An 8,778-nucleotide genomic window follows, 5' to 3' on the forward strand; every position below is an offset into this window, starting at 1 on the left:
ACCACCTTTGAGCCCCCAACCTTCGTTCTTGATTAATGAAAACATACTTGGAAAATACTTTCGCAGTTGTTCGTATTTTATAAATCCAATAATTTCACCTCTAACTATGAAATACAAATGCACCCGACTGTCCCTGTTATTCATTACTCCGATCCCGAAGGCCAACGTAATAGGACCGAAATCCTATAATGTTATCCCATGCTAATGTATACAGAGCGTAGGCTTGCTTTAAGTACTCTAATTTATTCAAAGTAACAGTGCCGAAGGAACGACCCGACCAGTTAAGGCTAGGAGCGCATTGCCGATTGAAGGGACGAGACGACCAATGCACAACATAGGCGGAACGGCCGGCCAATCCTAAAGTCCCACTTCGAGCTTTTTAACTACAACAACTTAAATATACGTTATTGGTACTGGAATTACTATGGTTGCTGGCACCAGAATCTCCCTCCAATGGATCCTCGTTAAGGGATTTAGATTGTACTCATTCCACTTACCAGACTCAGTGAGCCCGGTATTATTATTTATTGTCACTACCTCCCCGTGTCAGGATTGGGTAATTTGCGCGCCTGCTGCCTTCCTTGGATGTGGTAGCCATTTCTCAGGCTTCTTTTCCAAAATCGAACCCTAATTCTCCATCACCCCTCACCATCATGGTAGGCTACTATCCTACCATCGAAACTTAATAGGACAAAAATTTGAATGATGCATCCCCGGCATGATGGCCGTGGGATCTGTCGAGTTATCATGAATCATCGCAGCAATGGGCAGAGCCCGCGTTGACCTTTTATCTAATAAATGCATTCCTTCTAGAAGTCGGGGTTTGTTGCACGTATTAGCTCTAGAATTACTATGGTTATCCGAGTAGTAGATACCATCAAACAAACTATAACTGATTTAATGAGCCATTTGCAGTTTCACAGTCTGAATTTGTTCATACTTACACATGCATGGCTTAATATTTGAGACAAGTATATGACTACTGGAAGGATCAAGCAGGTAGCATTCGTCATTGATGCCGACATCGCATGAGCCCGGCCTTCCCGTGAGGGCGCAGATAGGTTCAAGGTGAGCGCGACCGTCGTTTGCAAGGAGCATCGTATAGGGCAGATAGGACTCGATAAATACCCCATACCTACTGCATCTACCGCACCCAAGAATCTTGATCGCCGCTCAAGGACCATGACCGCACAACGAAGCGAGAAAGGCGTGGGATACGAGGGCGGCCTTTTGATTCACCCCACGCACGAAATGCGAGGGGAAAAAGGCGATCAATAAAACTTGATAATGCCTGGGCATTAGGTATGTAGCACAGGAAACCAACTTCGAGCAAACCTAAATTGTGCTTTCCCCACGACTGAGATGGCAGGTGGGTCAGGACGTTGCTGCTCGAGAAGGGATCCAACCTAACCGCACTTATCGAATAGAACACACGCACCGTGCGTCTAAATGCTCCGTCGATACACGCCCAACACCGGCCCCAACGCCTAGCAATAGATGTCGTGAGCTGCTGCCCATGCGGACGTTGCAAGGCTAAAGCAAGTCCCGCTTGACACGATAGCCAGCCCTTGGGAGGAGCAGAGGAGATGAAGGCACGTCGAGGCTTATGCACGGGCGCCACCCACGCCAGCCGCTGGTGCTCGCCGCAGATTCATTAAGAAAATCTTTTTTTCAAATACCATTTATGAAAATTCAAAAACTAAGTAAAAATAATTCAAAAATAGAAAAAATATTTATAAAAATATAAAAAACATTAGGAAAATATTTCCTGCGCATGAACTTACCCTAAACCAACAATCGAGTGCATATTTATACGTATAACGTAATGGTATAAAATATTTAAATTTAAGGATATTAAATAAAAGATTGAAAAAAATATAAAAATAACGTAGGGACATTAGAAAAATCGCCCAAAATGAAACAGATAAGTAACAACCCCAAAATATAAATATTAGAATGAAATAACCTTAAACCAACAATTGAGTGCATATCTCTACGAATAACGTAACGATATAAAATATTTAAATTTAAGGATATTAAGTAAAAATTTTAAAAAAAGGCGACGAGACATTAAGAAAACCGTCACAACATATGAGGTAACATTGAAATATATTTAAAATAAATAATTAGAGCGGATATGTAAAAAAATGAGCATGCAACGGTGAGAAAGATGGATGAACTTCAGGAAAATATTAGGATGATCGAATGTAGTTTTACGCTCTTTTGATTTTGTCACGGTGGTTCCTTGCTGCCATAGTGCCACGGTGCCTAGGTGACTTGGTGCTTTGGTGCCATGGTACCATGGTGCCTTGGTGCCACGGTGTGTTGGTGCCATGGTGCCACGGTGCCATAGTCCCTTGGTGCTAGGTGCATCGCCGCCTTGGTGCCATGGTGCCACGGTGCCATAGTTCCACGGTGCCATGATGCCACGGTGCCTTGGTGAAATAGAGCCATTGAGCCTGGTGCCTTTGTGCCATGGTGCCACTGTGCTATGGTGCCACGGTGCCACGGTGCCTTGCTGCCCGGTGCCATGGTGCCATGGTGTCTTGGTGCCACGGTGCCTTGGTGAACGGTGATATGGTGACTCAGTGCCATGGTGCTACGGTGCCTTGGTGCCTTGGAGCCTTTGTGCCATGGTGCGTTTGTGCCATGGCGCCTTTGTGCCTTGGTTCCATGGGGCTATGGTTTCTTGTGCCCATGGTGATTTGGGGGCGATGGTGTCGGTGCACGGATATCCAACTTGACAAAGACACCACTATGGTAGGCCACTATATGTCCGTCGACGTTTGTCATTGGACGTGCCTCTAGCATTGCACTCGACGATCATAAAAACCTCTAATTGCGACATGCCTCCACGCACCGACATTGTTCTTGGCATGTCGATGAGCACTTAAGCCGCACTCCGCATCGTGGAAAACCTCTAGTTGCGATGCCGTTGTTTTGGATGAAAGGCCACTTGATATCATGTACTTAACTATTTAGAATGGAATGCACGCGACACTTGAAAAACAAGTGGCTAACTCGGGTGAGGTGAACTCACAATACTTAGTGGGATTTTTCAAGGACGGATGGTTAAACCTCCTTTGGAGATGGATGAAAAAATGATTGGATTGGATGGGGAGGGATGAACCAGAACGAATAAGGAATGAATCTCAGTAGATCATGGCAGCAAGGCCACTCTTCCACTTTCAATACTCCATCACATATTTAAGTTGTCTGCAAAGGATTCTACCCACCGTTCAATGGAATTATACTTCAAGGCGGCCATCGCGACTCTTTTGCCACGGTGGCATGGCAAACGACACGTGCCTTTGGGGGCCGAGGCCCCTACTGCGGGTCAGCAAACGGACAGTGGGCGCATGCATCGCTTCTAGCCCGGATTCTAACTTTGAGGCGTTCAGTCATAATCCAGCACACGGTAGCTTTGCGCCACTGGCTTTTGAACCAAGCATAATGACAAATTGTTTGAATCAACATTTCTTCTCGTACTAGGTTAAATTACTACTGCGATACTGTCATAAGTAGGGTAAAACTAACTTATCTCACGACGGTCTAAACCCATCTCACATTCCCTATTGATGGGTGAACATTCCAACAATTGGTGAATTCTGCTTCACAATAATAGGAAGAGCCGACATCGAAGGATGAAAAAGCAACGTTGCAATGAACGCTTGGCTACAACAGGCCAGTTATCCCTGTGCTAACACTTTTCTAACACCTCTAGTTTCAAATTCCAAAGTTCTAAAGAATCGTTAGGCCACGCTTTTATGGTTCGTATTCGTACTAGAAATCAGAATCAAATGAGCTTTTACCCCTCTGTTCCACACGATATTTTTTGTTCTCGTTGAGCTCATCTTAGGACACCTACGTTATCTTTTAAAAGATGTCCCACCCCAGCCAAACTCCCCAACTGACAATGTCATAGAATAAGTAAAATAACGTTAAAAGTAGTGGTATTTCAGTTTTACCTTTCGTCTCTCACTTATACTATACCTCTCAAGTCATTTCACAAAGTCGGAGTAGAGTCAAGCTCAAGAGGGTCTTCTTTCCCCGCTGATTCTGCCAAGCCCGTACCCTTGGCTGTGGTTTCGTAGGATAGTAGACAGGGATAGTGGGAATCTCGTTAATCTATTCATGTGCGTCACTAATTAGATGACGAGGCATTTGGATACCTTAAGAGAGTCATAGTTACTCCCGCCGTTTACCCGCGCTTGGTTGAATTTATTCACTTTGACATTCAGAGCACTGGGACCATCGCAATGCTTTGTTTTAATTAAACAGTCAGATTCCCCTTGTCCGTACAAATTCTGAGTTGGCTGTTCGACGCGCGGGGAAGGCCCCCGAAGGAACCGATCCCAGTTCGTCCCCCAATCGACATGCGGCGACCCGCTATCGTTGCAGGAGCAGCTCGAGTAGTCCACCGACAGCCAACGGGTTCGGGACTGGGACCCCCGTGCCCAGCCCTCAGTGCCAATCCTTTTCCAGAAGTGACAGATCCATTTTTCTGACTTTCCTTGCCTACTTTGTTCCATCGACCAGAGGCTGTTCCCTTTGGAGACCTGATGTGGTTATGAGTACGATTGGGCGTGGACGGCCACCGATAGTGCACTGGATACAATGCGACGTGCGATGCTCTTTTAGCCGCTGGACCCTACCTCTGACTGAGACGATTTTAGGGTGGGCAGGCTGTTAAATAGAAAAGATAAATCTTCCCGAGGCTCCCGCCGACGTCTCCAGACATCCTAACATTGCCGTCGACTACCACATCTCGGTCCAGGAAATTTAACCCAATTCCCTTTCGGAGTACGTACGAAATGTGTGATCTATCGGGGTTCCCCCGACCCTTAGGATCGAGTAATCTATGTGCAAGTGCCGTTCACGTGGAACCTTTCCCCTCTTTGGCCTTCAATGTTCTCATTTGAATATTTGCTACTACCACCAATATCTGCACTGACGGCCACTCTGACCGGGCTCGCGCCCTTGGTTTTGCAGCGATAGCCGCGCTCTCTTACTTATCGGGGCCTGGAACTTTCCCCGACAGTCGGGTGTAGGTCGCGTGTTTAAGTGCCATCTATTTTTGAGGCTATTTTATTCGGTAGGTGAGTTGTTACATACTTCTTAGCGGATTATGACATCCATTACCACCGTCCTGCTGTCTTAATCGACCAACACCCTTTGTGGGATCTAGGTTAGCACACAGTTTGGCACCGTAACCCAGCTGCCGGTTTATCTCGCATCGCCAGTTCTACTTACAAAAAATTGCCCACTTGGGGCTCTTGATTTCATGGCACGGCTCGAAAAAGCAGCCGCGGGACCTACACTCAAGTCAAATGAACGATTTGTATATCAGTATCACTGCGGGCCTCTACATGATTTTCCTCTGGCTTCGCCCTGCTCAGGCATAGATCACTATCTTTCGAGTCCCGACAGGTATGCTCACACTCGAACCCTTCTCAGAAGATCAAGGTCGATCGGCGGTGCACCCCTCGAGGGAATACCCCTAATCAGCTTCCTTACGCCATACGGGTTTAATTACCCGTTGACTCGTAGACATGTCAGACTCTTTGGTCTGTTTTTCAAGAAGGGATGAATGGGGAGCCCACAGGCCAGGTCTGTAGCGTACAGATGCCGAAGCACGCCGGAGGCGCGCGCTGACTGCCATAATCGAGGAGATGGCATTCCACGAGCGTATCGAGAGAGCAGGGCGTATCGCCAGCCCTCATCCGCTTCCCTCCCGACCATTTCAAGCAGTCATTGACTCTCTTTTCAAAGTCCTTTTCATCTTTCCCTCGTGGTACTTGTTCGCTATCGGTCTGTCACTCGTATTTAGCCTTGGATGGAATTCACCACCCGATTTGGGTTGCATTTCCAAACAACCCGACTCATAGACAATGCATCGTGGTGCGACAGGGTCCGGGCATAATGGGGCTCTCATCCTCTCTGGCGGCCCCTTCCAAGGGACTTGGGCCTGGTCCGCTACTAAGGATGCTTCTCCAAACTATAATTCGAAAGATGGAGCCGCCCAATTCTAAGGCTGGGGTGTTTCCGGGTTGCTCGCTGTTACTAAGGGAATCCTTGTAAGTTTTTTTCCTCTGCTTATTAATATGCTTACACTCAGCGGGTAATCCCGCCTGACCTGGGGTCGCGGTCGGAGTGCCTAAGAGTGAAAGGGTCCTGGAGTCCGGACGCATGACGGGCTATAGCCACGACAACAAAGAGAGTTGAGATACAACCACCACTTGCCGCGATGTCCATAGATGTGGACTTGCATTTAGGCCAACCGTGAGCTCGAGGTACATGGGAGGACAGTATCTGCCCCACAACAACAGCGCACCCCATGATTGAGGCACGATGTGAAGGGGCAATGCGATGCATGACGCCCAGGAAGACGTGCCCTCGGCCTAATGGCTTCGGGCACAACTTTCGTTTAAATACTCTATGGTTCATGGGATTCTGCATTTCACACCAAGTATCATATTTTGCTACGTTATTCATCGATGCGAGAGCCGAGATATCTTTTCCCGAGAGTCATTTTTGTTTACAAAAGAATCATAGGTCCCCCCGACGTACGTCGAGGATGGGGCACGAGGGGCAGGCTATTGATTTAACTATTCCTTGTCACTTTCATCGCTGGGGACGAAGGGGAGGCGCTCGTGCAGAGTGCCATAACACCCCGTCCGTGCGGACTCCTTAGTTGTTAAACACATTTGTGGGTCATTCTGCTGTGTAGGTTTTGACAACGATCTTTCCGCAGGTTCACCTATGAAAACCTTGTTACGTATTCTTTATCCTCTAAATGATAACGTTCAATGGACTTCTCGCGATGACGTGGGCAGCGAACCACCCACGTCGCTGTGATTCAAACATTTCACTGGATCATTTAATTGGTGGGAGCGACGGGTGGTGTGTACAAAGGGCAGGGACGTAGTCAACGTGAGCTGATGACGCGCTTACTAGGAATTCCTCATTAAATACCAACAATTCCAATGATCTATCCCCATCACGACAGGTGTACCCGTCGGGTGCCTTGGTGCCTTGGTGCCATGGTGCCACAGTGCCTTAGTGCCTTGGTGCCATGGTGCCTTGGTGCCTCGGTGCCATGGTGCCACGGTGCCTTTCTGCCAGGGTGCATTGGTGCCATGGTGCCTTTGTGCCTTAGTTTCATGGTGCGTTGGTTCCTTGTGCCATGGTTATTTGGGGGCAATGGTGCCGGTGCATGGATATAAAACTTGATAAAGAAACCACCATGTTAGGCAAATATATGTCCGTTGGCGTTTGTCATTGGACGTGCCTCTAGAATTGCACTCGACGGTCACAAAAATCTCTAATTGCAACATGCCTCCATGCACCGATGTTATTCTTGGCGCGTCACTAAGCACTTAAGTCGCACTCCGCATCGCGAAAAACCTCTAGTTGCGATACCGTTGTTTTGCGCGAAAGGCCACTTGATATCATGTACTTAACTATTTGGAATGGAACGCACGTGACACTTGAAAAACAAGTGGCTAACTTGGGTGAGATGAACTCACAACACTTAGTGGGATTTTTCAAGTATGGATGCACAAACCTCCTTTGATGATTAATGGAAAAATGATTGGATTGGATGGGGAGGGACGAACCAGAGCGACAAAGGGATGAATCTCAGTGGATCGTGGCAGCAAGGCCAATCTTCCACTTTCAATACCCCATCGCATATTTAAGTCATCTGCAAAGGATTCAACCCGCTGCTCGATGGAAATTATACTTCAAGGTGGCCACTGCGACTCTTCCGCTGTGGTGGCTTAGAAAACGACATATTCCCTTGGGGGACGAGGCCCCTACTGCGGGTCGGTAAGCGGACAGCGGGCGCATGCGTCGCTTCTAGCCCGGATTCTGACTTAGAGGCGTTCAGCCAAAATCCAGATCATGGTAGCTTTGCGCCACTAGCTTTTCAACCAAGTGCAATAAAATTTAAAAGATTACCCGGGCCTGTTGGCCAAGGCTATAAACTCGTTGAATACATCAGTGTAGCATGCGTGCGGCCCAGAACTTCTAAGGGCATCACAGACCTGTTATGCCTCAAACTTCCGAGGCCTAAAAGGCCGTAGTCCCTCTAAGAAGCTGGCCACAAAGGGATACCTCTGCATAGCTAGTTAGCAGGCTGAGGTCTTATTCATTAACAAAATTAACCAGACAAATCTCACCACCAACTAAGAACGGCCATATACCACCATCCATAGAATCAAGAAAGAGCTCTCAGTGTGTCAATCCTTACTATGTCTGGAACTAGTAAGTTTCTCCGTGTTGAGTCAAATTAAGCCGCAGGCTCCACTCCTGGTGGTGTCCTTCCGTCAATTCCTTTAAGTTTCAGCCTTACGACCATACTCCCCCCGGAACCCAAAAACATTGATTTCTCATAAGGTGCCGACGGAGTCCTAAAAGCAACAGCCGCGGATCCCTGGTCGGCATTGTTTATGATTGAGACTAGGACGGTATTTGATCGCCTTTGAGCCCTCAACTTTCGTTCTTAATTAATGAAAACATCCTTGGAAAAAGCTTTCGCAGTTGTTCGTATTTCATAAATCCAATAATTTCACCTCAGACTATAAAATACAAATGCCCCCGACTGTCCCTGTTAATCATTACTCCGATCCCAAAGGCCAACGTAATAGGACCGAAATCCTATAATGTTATCCCATGCTAATGTATAATGTAGGCACGACCCATCCAGTTAAGGCCAGGAGCGCATCGCCGACAGAAGGGATGAGACTACCAATGCACACCATAGGCGGACCGGCC

General features: G+C 47.4%; 2 pseudogenes; both read right to left on the reverse strand.

Annotated features, from left to right (window-relative positions):
• Positions 1-3,124: 3,124 nt before the first annotated feature.
• LOC124891328 lies at positions 3,125-6,145 on the reverse strand (annotated as a pseudogene).
• Positions 6,146-6,374: 229 nt separating this feature from the next.
• On the reverse strand, positions 6,375-6,530 carry LOC124891327 (annotated as a pseudogene).
• Between the last annotated feature and the right edge of the window lie 2,248 nt (positions 6,531-8,778).

This window comes from Capsicum annuum, unplaced genomic scaffold (genome assembly GCF_002878395.1).
Source record: "Capsicum annuum cultivar UCD-10X-F1 unplaced genomic scaffold, UCD10Xv1.1 ctg3408, whole genome shotgun sequence".
NCBI lineage: Eukaryota > Viridiplantae > Streptophyta > Magnoliopsida > Solanales > Solanaceae > Capsicum > Capsicum annuum.